Below are 22,009 nucleotides of genomic sequence, written 5' to 3'. Positions count from 1 at the left end.
TTAAGACTTGAAAGAAATCTTTGAAAAATGTCTAGTACTTTGGTGAATACTATTTATTTATTTATTTAAGATTTTATTTATTTGAGAGAGAGAGAGCACGCACGAGTGGGGGGAAGGGGCAGAGGCAGAGGGAGAAGCAGACTCCCCGATGAGCAGGAAGCCTGATGCAGGGCTCAATCCCAGGGCCCTGGGATCATGACCTGAGCTGAAGGCAGTCACTTAACTGACTGAGCCACCTAGGCACCCCTGGTGAGTACTTTTTAAAAGGTCTTCCTCTACTTTCTAATTGGAATGAACATACTGGTGAAGGGCATTTACCAGTTGCAGTGTAAATTAGGAGTCTTTAATTCATGATTCAATTCAATTCAACAGCTATTTAGCGAACACCCATGGCATTAAAGACCATGTGCGAGCCACTACGGAAAGAACAAGGTATGTGAGCCATAGCCTCTGTCTTCAAGGAACTGATATTTAGTAAAAAAAAAATAATAATAATAATAACATGAATAACATAAACAACTAGAATGCAATCGGAACATGAGAGCCTGGAGAAATCAGATAAGGATTAGGGGAAGGTAGAGTTGGAGTGGGAACTGGACGACAAGTCAACATGATGGGGCAGGGATTCCTGCCAAAGTAAAGAAATGATACCAGAAACGGAGCATGTTTGGGGAAGAGCTTGTAACAGCTCCTGTAGCAAAGTGATGGAAGGTGAATTTCGAAGGGAGATTGGCACCAAACCGTAGGAAACACCAAATGGCAGCCCTGTGTGCTTCCAAGTGTTCAATATCGTCCATACGTAGCACATTAGACAGTGGTAGGGCAGGGAGTTAAGCTCACGTTTGGCCTGACTCTGAAGCCTGCATATGCTGGTTTATACCGGCATACACTGCAGCGAATATAAGCTATGGAACTAAATATCCTGGAGTGAGGAGAAAAGTGGTGGAATTTTCAGGAACCTTCTTTGTCTGCTAGATTTGTAATACAAAATTTTCTTCAATTTCTAATGCACAAGGTCCACTGCCCATTCGTCTGAGCAGAAGGAGAGTTTGGGGGAGGTTCTCACCCAGCAGCAGGAGGAATCCAAATGAAAAAAATTGGTGCATGATCATTGTAGAACTGGCTCTTGCTTTGATTAGACAGTTGGAATTTCATATCTGTTTTCTGTCTTTTTTTAATTAAAAAAAATTTTTTTAGGGCGCCTGGGTGGCTCAGATGGTTAAGCGTCTGCCTTCGGCTCAGGTCATGATCCCAGGGTCCTGGGATCAGGTCCCACATCGGGCTCCCTGCTCCTTGGGAGCCTGCTTCTCCCTCTGCCTCTCTCTCTCTCTCTGTCTCTCATGAATAAATAAATAAAAAATCTTAAAAAAAAAATTTTTTTTTAAAGATTTTATTTATTTATTTGACAGAGAAGAGACAGAGCGAGAGAGGGAACACAAGCAGGGGGAGTGGGAGAGGGAGAAGCAGACATCCGGCTGATCAGGGAGCCCGATGTGGGGCTCGATCCCAGGACCCCGGGATCATGACCTGAGCCGAAGGCAGACACTTAACGACCGAGACACCCAGGATCCCTAAAAAAATTTTTTTTAAGTGAGGGCTGACAGAGGGAAAGGAAGGGAATAGTATTGTTCTCCACAGGAATGAAGGCGTGGGAAAGAGAGGGCATCCTATTCCAGGGCCCTATGTGCTCAGTGAGCTGGTGGGGCAGCTTTAGTGCAGCTGGGACTCCAGTTCCAACTTGTAGAATGGTTTCTGATACAAGGCAAGTTCCGGGTTCTAAAAATGACGGGCTGAGGCTCCTACTAGCTCAGTCGGTAGACCATGTGACTCTTGATCTCAGGTTTGTGAGTTCAAGCCCCACGTTGGGTGCAGAGATTACTTAAAAATAAAAATCTTAAAAAAATAAAAATAAAAATGGTGGGCAAATGAACTGAATGCAACCTGTTTGTAAGTTGAGGTTATAATAATATTAACAATTTTAGGTTCAAAACAAGTTTAAGATCTTGATTGTTGAAATACTTATAAACACAAATTAGGGTTGGCCAGAACATTCAATAAATGGGTACATCTGACAATGAAAAGCTAGTGGTCTGACAGAGTTGAGAGAGAAGATGAATGCATGCATCTTTCTTGCTCCACTACAAATTAGACTAAAATCTGGCACCACCAGAAATGACTCTGTCCCAGCCAAATGTTTTCTGACCTGTCTCTCCTTATTAGGTAAGCTTCATCTGGCCTGGTACGGTGCCTTTGATGTGTCTCCCCATCCATGTAGCAAGTTAGGTGGTAATAAATTAATTCTTGCTGTATACAGGTGGGACAGTGGAAGGACACCAGTGTCAGCGGTGGGTGGGTCCCTTTTCTCCCTGGGTCACTATTGCTAGGGGACTCGTGTGACAGCAGTCTGGCTGGTCTGAAGGGTGAACTTGCTTCAAGGTAACACACTCCTTGCTTGCTGACTGAAGGCTCTTGATGGGTAACAGAACTAATTTACTTTCTTTGAGATTTGCAGACCATTGGCCTTGGGGAATAAGGGACCAGAATGTCCCCAGGCCAGAGGCCCCAAGTGTGTTTGAAGCCCCCTTAGCTTTCTGATTAGCCCAGCAATCTGTTCGCAAAATGTTTTTCTTTTTTAAGTTGACACAAATGACTTTACTGAGCCTCCTTTGCATATCTGTAGACCTTGCCCTCCTTTGCAGAAAGAACAAAGGACTCTTGCACAACCCCTGGGTACCAAGGAACCAGACCTTCTTGCATAACGCTATCCCCCCACCCCTCTTCCGGTACCAAGGCTCTAGAACTTCCTCCGAGCACGGAGGTAACTCTGTAGCTGACGTCATCATTTGCATGTAATCAAGAAATGTCAGAGACCGCTGCACTCCCTTAACTGATTAAGCCCCTTTAAGTCTCTGGGCCAGAGGGAAACCTTGGAGTTGGTCTTTGGAAAAAGTCTGCCTTCTCCCCAGGTGCTGGCCTCCTCTAAAAAGCTCATATTCCTTCCCAATCAGAACTCATCTCTTGAGTGTTGGCCTTTCGAGCCACAGGGAGCCAAACATGGGTTTCGTTTGGCTGCTATAAGTCAATTTGCTCATCTGGATGTGAGGTGAGGCTTCATTCGGCTCTCAAAGTCTCTGATACTATGTATAAAGCAAAGGTTTTTGTTTGTTTGTTTGTTTGTTTTTGTTTTTTCTGGAGGACAGCAAGCAAAGTTTATTGAGCGATAGTAAAGTGATAGTACAAAGCTCCCGAAGAGGGAGGGGACCCCAGAGGGTTGCCCTAAGGCAAAATTTTATAGCAGAGCTTCTCTGAAGATGATTTATAAAATTATTGTCCAGTGAGTGATTTTTTTCTGCATGTCTCTACATATCATCTTGTCAGAGAAAGGTCATTGTTTATTCTTAAAGTCTGGGTTTTGAAACGATCCATATTGTTGAAAATTGTGTTTTTAAAAACGCACTTGAGTGGCAATGGACACCCAGTAAACATTGCGGATCCTTTGTTTTCTATTTCCTTTCTGACATGCAGCTGCCAAGTTATTTGATTCCAGTAGACAACACAGGACAAAGTGCAAATATGAACGTTGCATCTTGGGATTCAGAATGTGGATGGGCATACAAATTATGATTATTTTTTAATTTAAAAGTTGGGCTTCTGAGAGAAAAGGTGGCCCGAGGTATCTTAAAAGGGGAAGAATATTATTTTACTCCAGTGCAATACATGCTTAGGAATAACTAAGCTGTTTCTCCATTTCAAATTTGAGCTGCCATTCATTTTTATCAAACTACTTTCCAGCTTCAGAAAGATGCAAACCTTGGTGCTGTGAGTTTTTCTTCTGTAAACATGGTTAATTCATTCCAGGATGGGGTGGGGGGCAGAAGCTCATTCTTCTTTCAAGGTGATCCCTCTATTTATCTGAGAATGGGTGAGAATATGTAAGTGGTCATTTGCGATTAAGTGCAATCTCTCTTATAGCGTGTTTGCCACATTAACTATTACACAGTGAGGCCCAGTATGATATATCCAGAGTGAAAGGAAAAGAAATAACAAAAGGATACTTTTTTTTTTTTTTTAAAGCTTATGCATCAGGACCAGCCCTTGGAAGCTCTGTGGAGAGAGTGAGCCTCGTTGTAAGGAGGCAGGATTCTGCGCAGCACTGTTATGGGGAGGGAGGGGCCTGTGCATGTAGGCATGCCGGGGCACGTGCCTGCGGAATCCAATATCAGATCTGCCTTTGGCCTGAGCAGAGAAGCTTCGGTGCCTTCCACCTCTCTGCCCTTCCCTTACACAATCCTATTTCCGCCCTTGCAAAGCCAAACTCCTGTCTGGGCAGCTCCTTCCGTGGCACCCACTTGGCCCTTGTCTTGTAAGTCGGTCCGGAAAATTATTTACTCCATGTCTCCATTCACTCCACCGAAACGTGAACTGAAAAGTCAAAGAATACGCTAGATAGTCAGAGATGGTGGGTTTGAACTCGCATTGCTCGATGTCAAATGTTATGTTCTGTCTGCATTCCTGGTTACTTCTGAAAGAAATTCTCAGGAGGCTTCCTGCACTGATTTGCTCCCTCTCTGTTATTAAACTTCTAGCAGAATGCTAATAACATCCTTTGTGACCAGTGGTTTAAAACTGTTCAGAGACCATGCGGATCTTGCATCCTGCGGCCACTCTAGCAAAGAGGGGGTGTGTGTCAAGAGGGGCTGGCTCTCTGTCGACCAGCCTGTTCTTCCCAGAGGCTGGCCGGTGGCTGGGCTGTTTGCAGGGGTCTGGTAGGGCCCGGGAGGGGAGAGGTGGGAAGGGAGTTAACGTTTATGGGACACCGGCGACCTATCCAGCTCCATAGTGGGAAGAGTGGAGACAGTGAGGACAGTATTCTCTCTTCCTGTTCTCTGGCAGCGAGGAGGCAGGCTTGTGGCCGGAGTCAGCTGACTAATGCTTCTGCCTGGGATTCTGACTTGGAAGGAGAGGCCCCTGAGTGCAAGGAGAGTCAGGGATTACTCACAGCAGCAGCGTGGGGTGAATGCCCAGTGGGGAAAGTGTGGCTTCCTAAGCAGAATATTCTGTGGGGGATCCTGGCTGGGCCTTGCCCGGTCTGGTCTCTGCGGTTGGCAAGCCTGGATTTCCAGCCCTCCCATCAGTCCCGAGGGACTCCCTTTCAACAGGCTCTTTCTGCGAGAGATGGTTTTTCTTGTTTGTGGTTGGAAACTCTACTGATGTAGCCAGGAGGAGGTAGCGCCGGAATTCAGACGGGTCTCTCAGGTACTGTAAACCATTATGTACTCTTCTATACCCAAGAAAGTGATTGGAATCTGAGTGACTGCCAAACCCTGTCTAGTTTGTACCTTTGTGAGAAAAAGGATTTCCAAGTACATCAGTGATCAGAGAGATCAATAGTGATTACACACACACACATGCACACACACATATTCATACACACACACGCACACACACACACACGTTCAAATTGATTGGCAAGTTTTCATGAGGGAAATTGATTAAGCTTTCCCTTGCTGGCATTTCCAAGGGGAGAGAGCAGACGTAACGTTTACTGAGTGGTTGTAAGTGCAAGAGGCTCTGGGTAGGCCGCGGAAGTGGGGGTATTGGTTAAGAACAGATTGGAGAGTCAGATCTGATTTCATATCTAGGTCTGTTACTTAATACGCCTTTCTGACCTTGGACAAATGATTGATCTTCTTTGAACCTCTGTTTCCTTATTTGTAGAATGGGGATAATAGCTATTTCATGGAGGTTCCCTTGCCACACATAAAGCAGCTCACACAGTGCTTGGCACATGGCAAGAGCTTTGTACATGGGAGTTATTCTTTTTATCTAAATCTATTGCCTCGTTTAGTTCTTACAGCGTTGCTGGTAGGTGGGGGGCGGTTATCCTTTCTTGAATAAGTCTAGGAATCTTACTTGCCAGCACATCCTTTCACCACCTTCTAGAAGGGGAATGTGGGTGTGGTTGAAAAGCAGGTGAGATGAGGAGGAAGACAAACAGATCTTTATAAAAGTTCTGTTTGAACTTAAAAGGTAAGCTGGGTTATCTTTTTCCAGGTTCATTATTGCGCTGTTTGTTCACAGCTACTTTGACCTCTTCATTACACCTGCCGAGACAAATTTAGATCTCAAAGAGGCCATCAGAAGCCAAGGGCCCCCTGCATGTTATGAGAAACCATGATACAATTCCCCTGAATTGAGTTACCCACATTATCCCTGGCCTCCCAACATTCGGCTGCGAGGCCCCCAGCTCCTAGCACCCCCACTGTCAGATGCGGCTTATGCCATGTAATGGGAGCCACGGGCAGGTTTTGAGCAGTCCAGTCGAGGAGCTGAGGCCGCTTCACCAGCAAAGGGATGATGAATTTGGGGGAAAGAACTGAATCCACTCAGAAAATAAGTCAATCAAGACATTCTTACTAATGAATACGTAGTAGTCATTCACGTTGTGTTCTACTACACAACGTAACCTACACGAAACGTCTTTGTCAGTAAGCTTGGCAAATAACAGGCATTAAGGGAATGTTAGTTCCCTTTCTCCCTTTCGTCCACAAACTTTTTTGGTGGCTTGTCAAAAAATTTCATCTGAATTAGCCTATGTAATTCTCGTAATGATTTTTAAGAGATGTGTGTTGCTTTTCGTTTCTGTGTTAGAGAGGTGAAAATTTGGAATTTGGAAGGATTTTTCTAGGATTGCGCTGCCTGGAAAAGGTAGAGCAGGGGCTCAAACCCAAATCTTTTGCACACCCATCTTGTTTTCATTCATTCCCCATTTGTGGATCATCTTCCATGTGCCTGGAGCGGGGTCGGGCACCAGCCATGGTCCCTGCCTGCAAGGAACTCCTGCTGGTTAGGGAAAGTCTTTCCTTTTTGCCATCCTGTCTGAGACAGTGCCATTTTTTTTTTCTGGCCCTAATTAATGATCCATTCATATCCCAAGGCCCACGGATGAATAGCTATATTCAGGTATCCAATTTATGGTAATTTTCTTTGGAAGTCAACCAGTTTTGGGGCTCCATTTCAATCTGCCCACACATTTCATAGTTAAACTGTCAAAAATGATGTGGAATGTGGAAATATTTTCTACAAGGCCCCAAAGAGGGGCGTTTCAGGAGGTCATGACACCCCGACTCTCTTCAGTCGGGGAAACAGCGACGCCCTAGAATTAATGCACACCCAACTGTTGTGTTTGTGTGTGTGTGTGTGTGTGTGTGTGTGTGTGTGTTAAGCCTGTTTTATTTTTCTTATAAGACAAAGCTGGGTTTATTGCTTACCCTGGAAGGGAGACAGCTACTCCAACCAGGGCTTGCTAGCATCTCGGAGGGGTAAGTGTAAAGTTAGGTTATTTATTGAGACTCTGAGGTCTAGTCTCATGCAAGGCTTTTTAACGTGGTGCTTGTTTACAATTGTGTTATTTTTTTTAAAACTTGAGAATTAGCGCCTTGAGAAGAAAAGGCTGAGAAAATTCTTTAAAGGTTTGGGGCTATTGTCCAGGTCAGGTCTTCCTCTCATCACACGGTGACATAATTAGTCCCACGAAGTCCAGCCGTGGAATGTGGGGACTGAGATACCAGGGGCCTATATACGAGCATGTAGGGCCACTTTGATTTTTTTTCTTAAAAATATGTATTTATTGGGGCACCTGGGTGGCTCAGTAGGTTAAGTGTCTGCCTTTGGCTCAGGTCATGATCCAGGGGTCCTGGGATCGAGCCCTGCCTGGGGCCCTACCTCCAAGGACTCAGGCTTGCATCCCACCCACCCCCACCAGCCTCAGCCTTTTAGCCTACCTCGCCTGGCCTCCACCCTGCCTCTGTCAGGTGCTCAAGGGGGAGCCTGCTCTTCCTCTCCCTCTGCCCCCCCCACTCGTGCTCTCTCTCTCTAAGTCTCTCTCTCTCAAATAAATAAAATCTTTAAAAAAATTATTTATTTGAGAGAGAGCAAGCGAGCGAGAGAGCTCATGGGTGTGTGTGCAAGTGCAGGGGAGGGGCAGAAGGAGAGGGAGAGAGAACCTTCAGCAGACTCTGGGCTAAATGTAGAGGCTGCTGCGGGGTTGGGTCCCAGGATCCTAAGATCCTAAGATCAAGACCTGAGCTGCAACCAAGAATTGGATGCTTAACCGACACCACCACCCGGGCACCCCTGATTTCTCTTAGTTCACTGCTACTTCCCAGCTTAGTCCAAGGACAAAACCTCCTTTTCTTTCCACCCCCCAAAGGCTGAAACTTCCAGGGAACCTCATATACGTGACAAAATCATAACCATAGCAATCACGACAATACTAACAGCCAACAGTTGTGTAGCCCGGGCTTTGCGCAGGCAACTGGGCTAAGCATTTTACATGGATTCCTGGCCTTAAAACCTCATGACAATGCTGTCAGGTGGGAGCTGTTTTATTCTTACTTATGAACTGGGATAATGAAGCTTCCTGAGGTTTCATACAGGGACGAGGTGCCAAGTAAGGCTGGAACTGGATTCAAGCCAAGGCTCTATGAACTCTTAACTGTGGTGCGCTACAGAAGCTCTCTCCCCTTTGCAAATTTCTCATTCCTACCGCGGATTTCTCTAAAGCCGTGTCCACATGTTTGCTCACAAGGGAGAAGACTGATTCTCTGGGTACAGAGCTCCTCTGTTCTTGCAGCCTGGTGGGTAGTGGAACCTTGAGTCCACGTTTGAGTGATTAGGTAGACCCTCCCCTTCCTGGGGGCAGAGTCTCCCCTCTTTTGCGCCGTTCTGCCTGATTCCCCGGGAAGCCATCCAGGCAAGAACGGCTTCCTCAGTGACTGCCAGCCCACCCCCTGGCCCCTCTGCCAGGGTGAATCCATCACTGTGTGGCTCTTGGTTTCCTGAAGGTGTTTCTGTTGGGATAGTCCCAACTGCTTTGACGTGTGTTATGACAAGTCAGCGATGGAGAAGACACCGTGTTGGGCTGGCTGGAATGGATATTCAAAGAAATAGGAGAAAACTGTCAACATAAAAGGTGCTGCTGAGAAGTAGGAGGACAGCACAACTGGTTCATTTACTTCCCTGGCTTTGGGCAGACATCTCTAATGGTTCCAGGGACATGAAATTCTACCAGGTTAAAAGGCTTCCTGGTGGGGTGCTGGTTAAGCGTCTGACTCTTGATTTCCGCTCAGGTCATGATCTCAGGGTCATGAGATGGAGCCCCTCAGCGGGCTCTGCCCTGGGTGTACAGCCTGCTTAAGATTCTCTCTCTCCCTCTGCCCTTCCCCTGCATTCCCACTCTTCCCTGTAACCGGTGTGTAACAGCTGAGTGATTATTTCTAGTAGCAACTCGAATTCTACCAGCACCCCCATTCAAGCTCAACTGTGAATTCATTTCTAATTATTTTTCCTTAAGTAGAAATGGACAAAGGATTGCCCACTTGGTGGAGGGGGTGATGGCTGTTCCACTTTATTGTCTTTTTTTTTTTTTAATCCCACTTTATTGTCTTAGGAACAGGGGCTGTGGGGGAGGCAAGGGCGCGTGGGCCCTCATGGGAGAGAGGAGGGTGAGGGGAGAGGTGAGCCCTAAGCTCAAGCTCAGAAGTCGAAGGCCATGTCCCAGAGATCAGGAACCATGGCAGTAAGAACTGTTGGAACATCTCTGGATGTTCTGTGTTTGCTTAGTTTTCTCACTGTAAAAATACTTTATAAAGAAAGGCTGTCTATCTATGCTTGCTTCCTGGGCAGCAAAAAGGATGAGGAAGAGGAGGTGGCAGGGTGATGGCTGAATCTTAGGATCCTGGGGGAGAGTAGCCCTGAGGGTAGGTGAGGAGGCTGCTCTGTCACGGGAGGAGGCAGCCTGAGTCTCGGCCACCTGAACTAATGACGAGATAGCAACGTGCAGCGTGATTTGGGGTCTCAGAAAGGGCCCTGACATTTAGGGGTGGAAAGACCAGGGGAGAGTTGATATGAATCGCAGCGTGGTCTCCAACACACTTGTCAACTCTTAGTAAAGTTCACGGCATCTTGACATACCCTTACTAACATCCCACCTCCTCCTGAACTGTGGCTTTTTCATTCCTTCTATTTTTATCTGTTTTTGTCAAAGATTGTTGTTTTATATGGAACTAAGGTGGAGAGAAGAAGGAAACAGACTTCTTGGAACAGGTGGACTTTAAAGGCAGAGCTTTGGGAACAGAGGCTATTTTAGTTTAGAAGGAAGACAACCACAAATAAAGAAACAGAACAAATGAAGAAGGGAAGAAACAGTAAAGAGAGAACATGGATACATTATTCCAGTGTCATGTGTCTTATTAGATGCAATGAATTTGCAGTCTTCTACTTATTCAATAAGTACTTATTAAATACTCCACCATGCCTAGGAACTGCACTATTTGCTCTGGAGGAGGCCTATAGGAATTGGAGCTGAATTACCTAACAGAGGAAGGTGGTGACAAGTGAGAGATGGAGGTCAAGAGCCGGTGCCATGGGGGCTCAGAGAAGGCAGGATCCATCTCGGCTGGGATAGTAGGGGAAAGGCTTGGGGGGAAGGAAGGCTGAGAACTAGGCCTTGAAGCATGGCAGGTGGGTTTGGTCATGTCAACCTGGTGGGACGTCCTTGGTGGGGAGAACAGCAAGGACTAAGGCACAGCATGAGCCAGTGCAGGGCTCAGTGAGAGGAGAAAGCCTGGCCCAAAGGAGGCCTGACGTGGACTGGGAGAAAATTATGTTGGAATGAAGTTCTGAGCCAAGATCTGGAGGTTCTGGAATTCCTTTTTGGTCAATGAAGAGACACTGGGAGCCCTGGGCCTGTCCATAGGTGGCTGGAAGAAGTGGTGGCCAGGCTGTGGGTAACGCTCTGGGGTCAGGGTGCCTGCAGAAGCCCACCTCCCCCTGCTCATGGCAAATGATGACATTATCCAGGTAATCATCAGTGTGACCAGGTGCCACTGGGCTTCTTCGGGCTGCAGTGGCCACTGCCGATAAAAGGAGTAAGAAAGTTACAAAAGTCAGGGCCCTTGTGAGGCAACTCGGTGTGATGCTGCTCGATGGATTCTTCTGACCCCATCACCGCTTCTCAGTGGTGGTTTGCTCTGAATCCTGCTCTGGTTAGGACTTCACTTGCTTAATGTTTGGAAGCTGAACAACCCCCTTTTGTGAAGAGTCTACACGGTAAGTGTGAAGGAATTGCCGGGTGGTAGGGCATACGTGTTAAACCCACCCATCGTCACTGTCCTTGGGATGGCAGCTCCACCTACGCGCCTCCCCCCCGCCATGCCACTGACCTTCCACACTGGAATTCTGAACAACTACATGAAGTGATTCTGAGCAAATCTGTGGAAAAGTACAATCCCAGATAACCATGACCAAATCATTTGTGTTCCTAAGTGTTGGGTTTTTTCCCACAGGATGAGCAATTCTGTAGTACCATGAAGTGTTATCTAGACGCTGAATATTTGTGTAGTCACAGGGCAGGGCAGCATGCCATCATCCATACCCATTTTGAGGAGGGGTGGATAACACATGTATTTAAAACTGTGGTCAGTCAGACTGGGTCCTGGGTTGATGGCACCAGCTGAGCTCCCATTGGGCAACCGGCTCCAACTAGTCATGTGATAAGGTATGGTTTTAAAAAGTGTTGTTATTTAGAATTTTTCATAGAAATTCCCAGAAGTCTGGTGGCATCCAGCCAGCATCTATGCATCATAAAGAAAAGATACAGTTCATCATCTTTTGATAACTCTTCAGCTATTTAGAACTGATCTTTTATGAGCCCACCCAATGTAAGGGAGCCCCTCTCTCATTATCCCCTAATCTCATTTTCCTTTCATTATCTACATTAACCTGTTTATTTGTTTGCTTCTTGATTATCTGACCCTTCATGAGAATGTAAGCCTCCATTGAGCAGAAATTTTCCACCTGGCTCACTGCTGTGTTCACACCTGGAACAGTGGGGGACCTACATTTTGCCCATTTGTTGGGTTAGGCTTTCTGCATGACCCTCCTTGGGGTCTGACCTCCAGATGTGAACCCTCTTCATCATTCCCCTCTGTCCTTTATCTTATGTGGAGCTTTACATAACATAGAAGCTGGAAGGAGAACCTGCTTCAATAGGTCCTCATTAAGGTTTTTGTTCATAGGTAAAAGCACTCACTGGTTCATTGACACCCTTTGACATTGATTTATAATGTAGTTATAGAGAAGTCTCAATCTTTAAAGAAGGATTAATCAACTTATACTGAAATATAATTTCATCTTGTTTTCTAAATTTATTATTCTTTGCAATGGCGGAAAAGGGAAGGCAGGTAGGTGATGACATTGCTCTTTAGCCAAAGACCACCAGGAACCCACCTGTGGTTGAACAGGTTGGGTTTGTTACTCATTGTGGTGGGGAGGACACACACCATGGGAATCTTGAGGTGTTTCAGTAAGAGGGCATAAGAAAGAATTATAGCATTTGGTCTTGCATTCATTGCTTTTTTGGGAGGGTTTGATGAAGGGTAGCTTTGCTTTGCATTGGATGCTGTCACTAAGTGGGAACAATTCTGTGGTTGGGTACCTTAATAATTCTCATGGAGAAGGCAAAAAGAACAGAGGAGGCTGGAGCTTTGACTGGTAAGGAAGCAACAGTCACTGACATTACCCGGGACAGGAAGATGGTGGTCATTTTTGTTTAAGCAATGTTATTATTTTTGTCTGTGTTCAGACATGATTATGAGGTGGTCCTGGTTTTGTCTTGCTCCATCCTGGTCACACAGTGGCTTTGTCTGGTATCCGTGTTCTGTGAAATTGTTTATGTCCAACAGAAGAACATCGGGGCCCAGCTGTGCATGTCAAGCCAGCTCCTGAAGGTCCAGAGCTTCTCTCTTTCCCACTAACAAATCACAGAGGGGAGGCTTCTGCCATGATTTGGACGACCTACAGGAGCCAGGTGGATGTTATTTGAGCAGCACATGGAAAAGTCTCACCTCAAAACTCTCAGTACTAAAGTGTAGGCTCCATTTTTAACACATAAATATTCTTTTATGAAGGTGAGATTTGCATTTAACATTTTAGCAGTACTGCCTGTATGGGAACACGGAATAATTTTTCCCTAATTGTGTACAAATAAACAGGTTTACTTAAATGCTGACAAGAGCGTTGCCTTCTCAAGGTCTCTGTTGCTTTCAACCCCATCAAGATCTTTGCGGTGCATCAAGAGGGATTTCTTTTCTTGGGGTCCAAACACCAGAGATCTACTAGGTGACAGTTTGTCCACAGGCTGAAGACCTGGAGCTCAACAAACAGGCTTGAGATGGGACACAGTTGTGTGCATTTAAGTAAAATTCCTTCCTGTTAAAACTTGGTAGAGGAACCAGGAGTGTCCTAATAGAGGCAGGAGCATTACTGTTTAAACTCAGACTTTGGGGGCGCCTGGGTGGCTCAGTCAGTTAAGCATCTGCCTTCGGCTCAGGTCATGATCCCAGGGTCCTGGGATCAAGCCCTGTGTCAGGCTCCCTGCTCAGTGGGGAGTTTGCTTCTCTCTCTGCACTCCCTGCCCACGCCCCACCCTTGTGTTCTCTCTCTCAAATAAATAAATAAATAAATAAATAAATAAATAAAATCTTAAACAAAAACAAAAAACTTCTTTATCCCGTGGGGAAAACGATTTGTTAAAAAAAAAAAAATCAAACAAACCAAAACCAAAACAAAAAACAAACAAACAAAAAACCTCCCCCCAAAAACAAAACTCAGATTTTGAAGTCAAGCAGACCTGGATTTGAATCATCCCAGGCCTCCCATTTACCTGCTGTATGACCTTGGGCAAGTTACTCAGTCTCTGTAGATCTCAGTTACTTCCATTATAAAGTGGTGATAAATATACCCATAAGTTTGTTGAGAGGAGTAAACCAACCATGACAATGGGAAACATATTATTTGCATGGAATATGTGTGTGACCCGTGGTAGCTTTATTTACAGTGTCAACCTTAAAAATAAAATAGCCAGTTAATTTGGCAGAAAAATGCATTTATTCACGAAAAGCAGAGCAATTTGCAAATCACGCTGGGCAAAGTATGGTAACCCATAGGCAAGTCCAGAGAACAAAAGAGAGGGACTTGCTTTATAGAGGAAAGGAGATGGGAGGGGCTGTTTGGGAGGAAAGTCCATTGGAGGAGAGCAAGAGTTTGGGGTTGTGGTGACTTCTCATTGGCTGAGTTATGGCAGTTCTCATTGGCTGGGTTGTTGCTGGGTCAGCAGAAACTCTTCTTTCTTCCTGCTGAGAAATGCGAGCTAAGCTTCTTCCTGCTGGGTTCTGGGCAAGTGGTAGTGCATGAAAGCTCCCCCCTCAGGGCTTGCAGGCTCCACTTTAAATGAGGTTTCCTTTACTCATTTTCAGAGTAGTTACCAGATAATTGCCTCCCAGCAATCATTACTCACTTTAAGTAAGAGTCCAGGGAGAATCAGAGGGAGATGACAGTGAGGGTCTTCCTAGGGTCTTCCTTGCATTCTTGGGTGAAGGAGAGGTGGCTGATAGTTGTGGAAGGATTGTTTGATTTGGAGTCAGGTGACAGATGTAGTTCTGGTCGGTCATGAGGAGTCTTGTCATTTTGAACAAGCCTTTTCATCTTTCTGAGCCTGATTTTGTTTATTTATATAATCGGAATGAGAATGCCTGACTCTCTGCACCATGCAGAGTTAAGGTGAGGATGGAATGAGCCAGTAACAAGCCACGCATACTTACAGGAGGGGACCACAGACAAAGCATTCTGCAAAGGCACGTAGCGTTATGAAGCACGAGATGCTGTTCAGGAAACTTAGGAACTGATCATATACTCGCTCCTAAAAAGTTGCCTTTAAAGTGCATTTAGAGCATATTCCTTGTGTTTTTTAATTTTTGGGGGGGTATAATATACAAAAGTACACAGTTTTATATATGTTTATCTCCATGGAACTGCTACCCAGATTAAAATCAATGTTTCCAGCACTTGGAAGGTTTCATCATGCCGCTTCAGAGCCCATACCCCTCCCCCCCACCAGAGGTTGCCACTCTGTCACCACCGATTTATTTTTGCCCATTCTGTAACTTCATATAAATAGAATCATACAGTGGGTTCTCATTCATGTCTAGCTTGCTTTGTTTTCACAATGATTATGAGAGTCATCCTGGCTGTGGGTGCCAGTAGTTTTGTTTGTTTTTGAAATGGGTGAGGAGCATTCCTTGGTTAATCACAATTCTTCTATCTGTACCAGCCATTCTAATGTTGATGGACATTTGGGCTATTTCAGTTTTCGGCTATCATACGTAACGCTGCTATGAACTTTCTTATCTTTTAATATTGGCTTCTGTTATATAATTTCAGATGAGTCTCCTGGAAGACATTTTGACCTTGACAAGTAATAGGAAACATCAAACATTTAAATGAAGGCTTCCACACTTCAAGGACAATGACCATTTCAAACGCCATCATTCTTGTAAGTAAATTGCAACTTCGTAAAGCGAGTCCCTGCATTATTTTTCCCTTTGGCACACAAGCAGAATAGTTCCCAGCAGCGTTTTGCCTACTGCAGATTGGGAACCACTAGTGTGTTGTAAAGGAAGAAAAACATTTTTTTTTTTTTAGGAAATAGAAAATAGGAAAATTCAAACTCTTTTAGCTTGGTAAGGGCAAGAATCATTATCTTCAGACTTCTGTTTCAATGATACGCAAACGTTTTCTGGGTTGTAACTAACAATAAAGAAACACTTGTCCTGGATCCCAAAGTGATGGAATCTACAACTTCTTTTTGGGAAGAAACTAGTATCCCTGATAAAACACTGACGATTTTCTGAATTTAATGGGATTAAGACTTGCTCAAGGATACTGGTCACCTATCCACTGAACTGTCAGTGAGTATCAGGAATCTAGTGACCTTTATCCAAACATTCCTTTTCTTTTAGTTGTTAGTCTAAGAATAACCATTTTCTTTTTCCATAAAATGTCCCTGCCACAAATAAATCTTTGAATGGGTCACTAGAGGCCTTTACAGCAAGACTGTAAAAATACACTCTGAAATGTGTTCATAATTAGATTGATAAAAAGTTTCCTAAACACTATGTAAAATATTTTTCTTTCTGTGGGTCAGGATAAAAAAAAAAGTCTGGAAGTCACTGAATCCAGGGGACAGGATGGTCGCAGACTGGTGGAACAGAACACATGGGAGTTGGCGGTTTCACAGATAGGGACCCCAGATCTCTGCAGTGGGTTACAGAGGCTCTTGTCCCCGGACAGTACCTTCTAGAGAGGAGACCAGGTGTGGGCTCATCAAGGGATCCCTGAAAACAGGATCTGTGCCAGGACATCATTCTGGGCCAAGACCTGCTTCTGTGTGAGAGGGCTGAGTAGAAGGCAGGGGAAGAATGGGGCTGACTGCAGAAGGCAGAGGAGGAATGGAAGGCTTATTGAGGATTTTACTGGGGAGTGTGATTCCCAGGAAAGAAGGAAGGCTGTGTTACTGAGTTGCCTGCAGCAGGGGTCACTGGTCCCTGGATCATTGGGACCCCCTGAGGAGCCATGTGAAATGCATCTCAAGACTGCCCATCAGGGGAAGAAAGGGGAAGGACTTTCCACCAACTTCTGTGGGTTTGCCTGTAAGATGTTAACTCTCCCATCTTCCAGTTGGAGATTTGTGGGCACCAAGTGGGTTCCTGAGGCATCCCGCTTTGCATCTACAGAGAGGCGCTGGCTTGGGCGGTAAGAGACCTGAGGTGTAGGTGGAAGTGACTGGAGCTGTCAGTGGGTGCCCCAGTGGAGGCTGAAACAAAAGACAGGTGAGGTTGAGGGGGTCCAAAGTGGTAAATAAGAAATGTCCCATACAGATGGTGAAGTAGTAACACCACACAAGGTTATTCCTTGAGACAATGTTTTGGTCAGCAAGATAGAGACTGAAAATATTTAGACATTGGCTTTAGCCTTGGGTTTTATTTCTTCCTAGTAGTAATCTTAGTACAGTAAAGTCTTCTTAATATATCTGCTCAGAGCTAGAAAAAACAACACAACGTTCCAGTTGAAGATTTACCAACAAACCTCACTTCTGAATGCCATCGCATGGTGGTGCCTCACAAGGCACATATTGTGCCCGAGATCCTATCCATAGCCCGGATGTCTGTATGATTCCCATCTCGAAATTTCCATCTCAGCCTCTCTTCTGAGTGGAGGGTCCATTTACTTTATTATCTTTAAGAATCTTCCCATAGGAAGGACACCTGGGTGGCTCAGTTGGTTAGTCATCTGCCTCTTGGTTTTAGCTCAGGTCATTATCTCAGTGTCGTGGGATTGAGCCCTACATTGGGCTCAATGCTCAGTGTGGAGTCGGCTTGGGATTCTCTCACTCGCTCTCCCTCTGCCCCTCCCCCCACATGCTCACTCACTCTCTCTCTTTCTCAAATAAATAAATAAATCTTAAAAAAAAAAAAAGAATCTTACTATTGGAACTTACCATATAACCTCTTGGAGACAGAAATCAACACCAACATCTTGCCCTCTTGCCTTGTCAGTCATATGATTGGAACACACAAGTCCGGAACCCCTTCGCACGGTCAACCAGCTGTGAAGTCCCAAGTCCACCCCTTCCCATCTGTAAGTCTGTCCTCTCTATTCTCTTCACTGAGGTGGCTTAGTTCATCACCTCTGCCCTGGGTTGTAGCCATAAATGGCCTCCTGACTGTTGCTCTGCTTTTAGTCTCTTCTGCCAGTCGTCTGGGAGGACGTCACTGACTACCCAGAGATCTGGGGGCAGGGGTGGTGGGGTGGAACAGGAGAAGTCACATGGTCTGGTGATCCTCATCCAACAGAAAAGAAGTTGCCTAGGTGGGACCCGAGGTTTTTTATAACAATTACCAAAATTGGCTCTTGCTCATTCACCAAGTCTACCATAGTTGTGATGTGATTCCCACTCCTTCCTTCCCTGGCTTACCCATTTGTAACCTTCTGGGAGGTGGGTTCTTGGACACTCAGTACTGCTTTTGGTCCCCCATAAGCAAGTGTTTATGACATACTGCAATGTGACTGTGTGTATGCATTTAATGGTGGCTGGAGGTCTGGCGGTGATATTGGACCTACGACACAAAACATTCTTCACAAATACCACGGGAAGGCAACCCAAAGAAGACAGTCACTGTCCAGCAGGGCCTTCTTGGCTCTTAGCTTGGCCTTGAAATTTCCTGTTTCACTTGCTGAGTAGGGGGGAAAAAAGAGATGATTTTGGTCACACTCAGCGGGGTGGGGATTTAACTGAGCGACGTTGGAAAGCATTTAACATGTAAACGATTGCCTAATGTTGCAGTAATATGGATTTCCCATGGGCCAGCTATGTTCAGACTTAAGTGGAGGCATTGAGAGATGTAAAATGTGGAAGATATATTCCCCTCAAAGCGCAGGGGTCAACCTATGTACATGGACCAAGTACAAGGTCAAAGAACCCAGGGCTGAAATATAGGGGCAGAAATAGAGGCTGTTGGAGGAGAATTTGCAGCATCCTTAAGAGCCAGTCATGGAAAAAGATCTACAAAGGAACCACCCTGGCCTTATAGTGTATTTTAGAATTATAGCTCACAACATATCCAGTGTATTTGCCTGGTTTTCCTAAAGTAGGATATTTTACTTGACCGGAGTTTCACTGAAGGTTCATGAGGCACCTTTTCTTGTAATTCTAGTTACCAGTTATTTTTCTCTGATGGCAAAACATGTGAAGGAAGGGAAAGAAATTCAGTCATCTGTCCGTTTTTTTGCTTACTTTGCATAATTGAATTTTTTAATTTTTTAATTTTTTAATTTTTATTTTTTTGGAGAATAGTTGACATAGGATATCATATTAGTTTCAGTTGTGACAATGTATTGGTTAGACAATTCTATACATTACTCATGATTGAATTTTAAACTGTTCTTTCAAGTGTGGGCAGCCTGTAGACTGAGACACGGCAAATCTCTGGTAGAGATTCCAGCCATGGGTTAACGAAAGCCGTAAGGAAATAAACATGGACGTGTTGCCTTCTGTCAGTGTTTACTGTATGACATGGAGATTAATTTTATTTTAATTAGAATAATCATTGTGGCTTCAATTTCTTTAATGAGTGCCAGGTTAAATCCATTACTTATTTCCCAGCTGTGAATGAGTTCCATTCTTCGCTAACATGTTTATATTCCAGAGGTCAGGTTTTTCTTTCTTTATATAACAGGAATTTTTCCTTTTGTTGCATGGTTAGGATATTTAACTTGTTTGTTCTGCCAAAAACTGAACATTTATTATCACTGCTTCTTAGATTGAATGGACTCATTTGATTTAGGGCAAAACTTCCCAACATCTAACAAAAATGATTTATTCTTAAGGCAAACGGGAGATGATTGCTTCAGTAGGTCAAACTCAGCACATCTGTTATGGGCTGAATTGTGGCCCCCACCTGGATTCATTCATATGTTGCAGCCCTAACCCCTCATTCCTCAGACTATGACTATATTTGGAGATAGAACCTTTAAAGAGATGATCAAGGTACAGTGAGCCTTTAATCCAACCTGACTCCTGACTGGTGTTCCTATAGGAAGAAGAAATTTGGATGCACACAGAGACACCAGGGATGGACACAGAAGAAAGACCAAGTGAGGACACAGCAAGAAGGAGACCATCTGTAAGCCAAGGAGAGAGGTCTCAGGGGAAAACAAAGCTACTGGCACCTTGACCTTGAGCTTTGGGCCTCCACAACTGTGAGAAAATAAATTTCCATTGTTTAAACCATCCAATCTTTGGCATTTTCTTACGGCAGCCCTAGCAGACTAACACAACATCCAAAACCAAGTTTATTATTTCCTTGTTCAAACTCATTCATTCATTCTGTGGCCCTCAGAGGCATTTACTGCTCACTGAATATCCATATAATTCCCCCTGAAAGCCCTGCGGACCTGCAGTTAGGTGGGGCCATGCAGTCATTCTGGTCTGTGAGTGACACCAATCTTATCCCCTGTCACAGTGACCAGGGAGGCTACTACTATTCCAGGGGTGGAGCTCTAAGATGGTGGACGTTCAGTCTCCTTGGGAGACTGAGTGGAGCAAAATCTCCCACCAACCAGGGTAGGGGGTGTCTCCCAGGTGAGAAGTAATTCATTACTGTATTAAGCCTAGGATTTGGAAGCTTAATTTGTTTCTTCAGCTTAACTGTGTTCATCATGCATGACCAGTACGATCTTTATCCTCTTAGTTCATCTGGGAATGGAAATTTAGCCGTGCATTTGGACTCCTCTCACTTCATAATTCCACATCTGATAGGTCATTCGTCCTTTCCATGCTACTCTTCCAACATTCCACGGATCTGTCCCTACTTTGCATTCACAGAACGGACGATAGTGATGATGATGATGGCTCATTGTTCCAGGCCCGGCTGTGGTGCGTTACATATATGAAGTCATTGGATTGCATGACCTGTAAGGTAGGTACTATTTTCATCCCCTTCTTCAGGTGAAGAAATTGAGGTACAGAGAATTTAAGTAACTTGTTCAAGTTCACACAACTGGTAAGTGACAGAGCTGGGATTTGAATCTTGTCAATCTGGTTTCCATGGCCTTCACATAATTTCATGGCATTAATGTCCCTTCAAGTTCTAGTCCCAGTGCACACTCTCACTCTCTCATCAAGGACCACCCTCTACCCTGACTACTTCCAATCTCTTACTCTACTGACAGTCTACATTGTTTCTCCAAACCACTCCTGCATTTGCCAACCTCAGTTTCATTGTTCAAGCTCTTCCACCAGAATCACTCTATTTCCCATTCCCTCTCCCCTGTGGTCCCCCCTGTCTACATCCTGTGCATCCTGCAATGCCTCCCTCATTTGCTACCTCTTCTGGGAAGCCTTCCTTGGGTCGTCTTCATTCAACACTCCCCAAATCCCTTGCCTATACTTTCCTTTGGGCACTCATGGTTTGCTTATTTGTATATGTGTTTATCTCTCTCCCTGAAGTATAACCCCCCTGAGCACTGGGACCATGTTTTCTTTTTCTCTAGATCTCCTCTATAGATAGTGAGCACCAGTGCATTGCACATAATTGTTGAGTTATAGATGTCAGTTGCAATTAATTGAAACTTTCCTTGAATGCATTGCTACTTGACAGAATATAATAATTGTTACCCCTTCTCACTTTGGCCACCGTGGCTTAGAATTCCCAATCACACTGAGTGAAAGTGACTTTGTTAACATCAGAACATTTTTTCTTCATTCCTCTATCTGCTTTCATTTCTCTGAGTTGGATGCTATCGCTTCTCATCTGTGTTATGTTATCAAATTGCTTCTTTGGTTTTTATATTAGAACTGAGTTTCAATGGATTTCAATTATTCCTTACCTTTGATTTATTGATTAAGAGCAGTCTTTTATCCTGGTGGTACTTTTCAAGCATGTGGTGATATATGTTCCAGCAAATTGAAAGAAAAGAGAAGGATGGTGTTCCTGTCTTTTCCCCTGCAATCACCTTTGAGTATTTTATGAAGCCTCAGCCCTCTTGTCTCATGGGTGGGCAGGAAGCTGAAAGGAATGTAGAGTTTGGTCACTCCTGCCTCAGGTGTTTCTGGTTCAGATGCAGGATGGAATTGAAACTTGAACAAATTTTCTGAAGATTTCAGGTGATCATTTTCCCTGAAGAATGTGTTTGTGTTAATTGAATTCTTACCTAGGCATGCATTTCCCATGGTATGGCAGCCATCCTCAAAGATGGCCTCCAACAGTCCTTGCGTCCTGGTATTTATGTTTCTTCTCTCACACTGAATAAGGGAGCAATCCCATGTTAAACGATAGGATATTGCAGGTGTGATGGGGTATAACTTCCAAGGCTAGATTATAAAAGACATTCTGGTTTCCACCTTGCTCTATTAGATCACTTGCTCTGGGAGAAGCCAGCCTCCAGGTTGTGAGGACCTGGAGTGATCCTTTGGAGAAGTCCATGTGGCAATGAATTGAGGCCTGCTGCTAACACCCAGCACCAACTTGACAGCGACGTGAGTGGACCCTCTTGGAAGTAGATTCTCCATTCCTAGCCATGCCTTCAGATGACTGCAGCCTCAACGGAC

At 44.7% G+C, this 22,009-nt stretch overlaps 1 long non-coding RNA gene across 1 annotated transcript; it reads left to right on the top strand.

Annotated features, from left to right (window-relative positions):
* The first annotated feature begins 19,533 nt into the window (after positions 1–19,533).
* LOC116634308 lies at positions 19,534–22,009 on the top strand. The gene is made up of 3 exons (XR_004299931.1): positions 19,534–19,659; positions 20,285–20,378; positions 21,816–22,009. It is a non-coding gene; the product is annotated as an uncharacterized LOC116634308 (long non-coding RNA).

The sequence above is a fragment of the Phoca vitulina genome, unplaced genomic scaffold, assembly GCF_004348235.1.
Source record: "Phoca vitulina isolate PV1807 unplaced genomic scaffold, GSC_HSeal_1.0 scaffold9, whole genome shotgun sequence".
Taxonomy (NCBI): Eukaryota; Metazoa; Chordata; class Mammalia; order Carnivora; family Phocidae; genus Phoca; species Phoca vitulina.
This window is presented reverse-complemented; position numbering and strand designations above follow the sequence as displayed.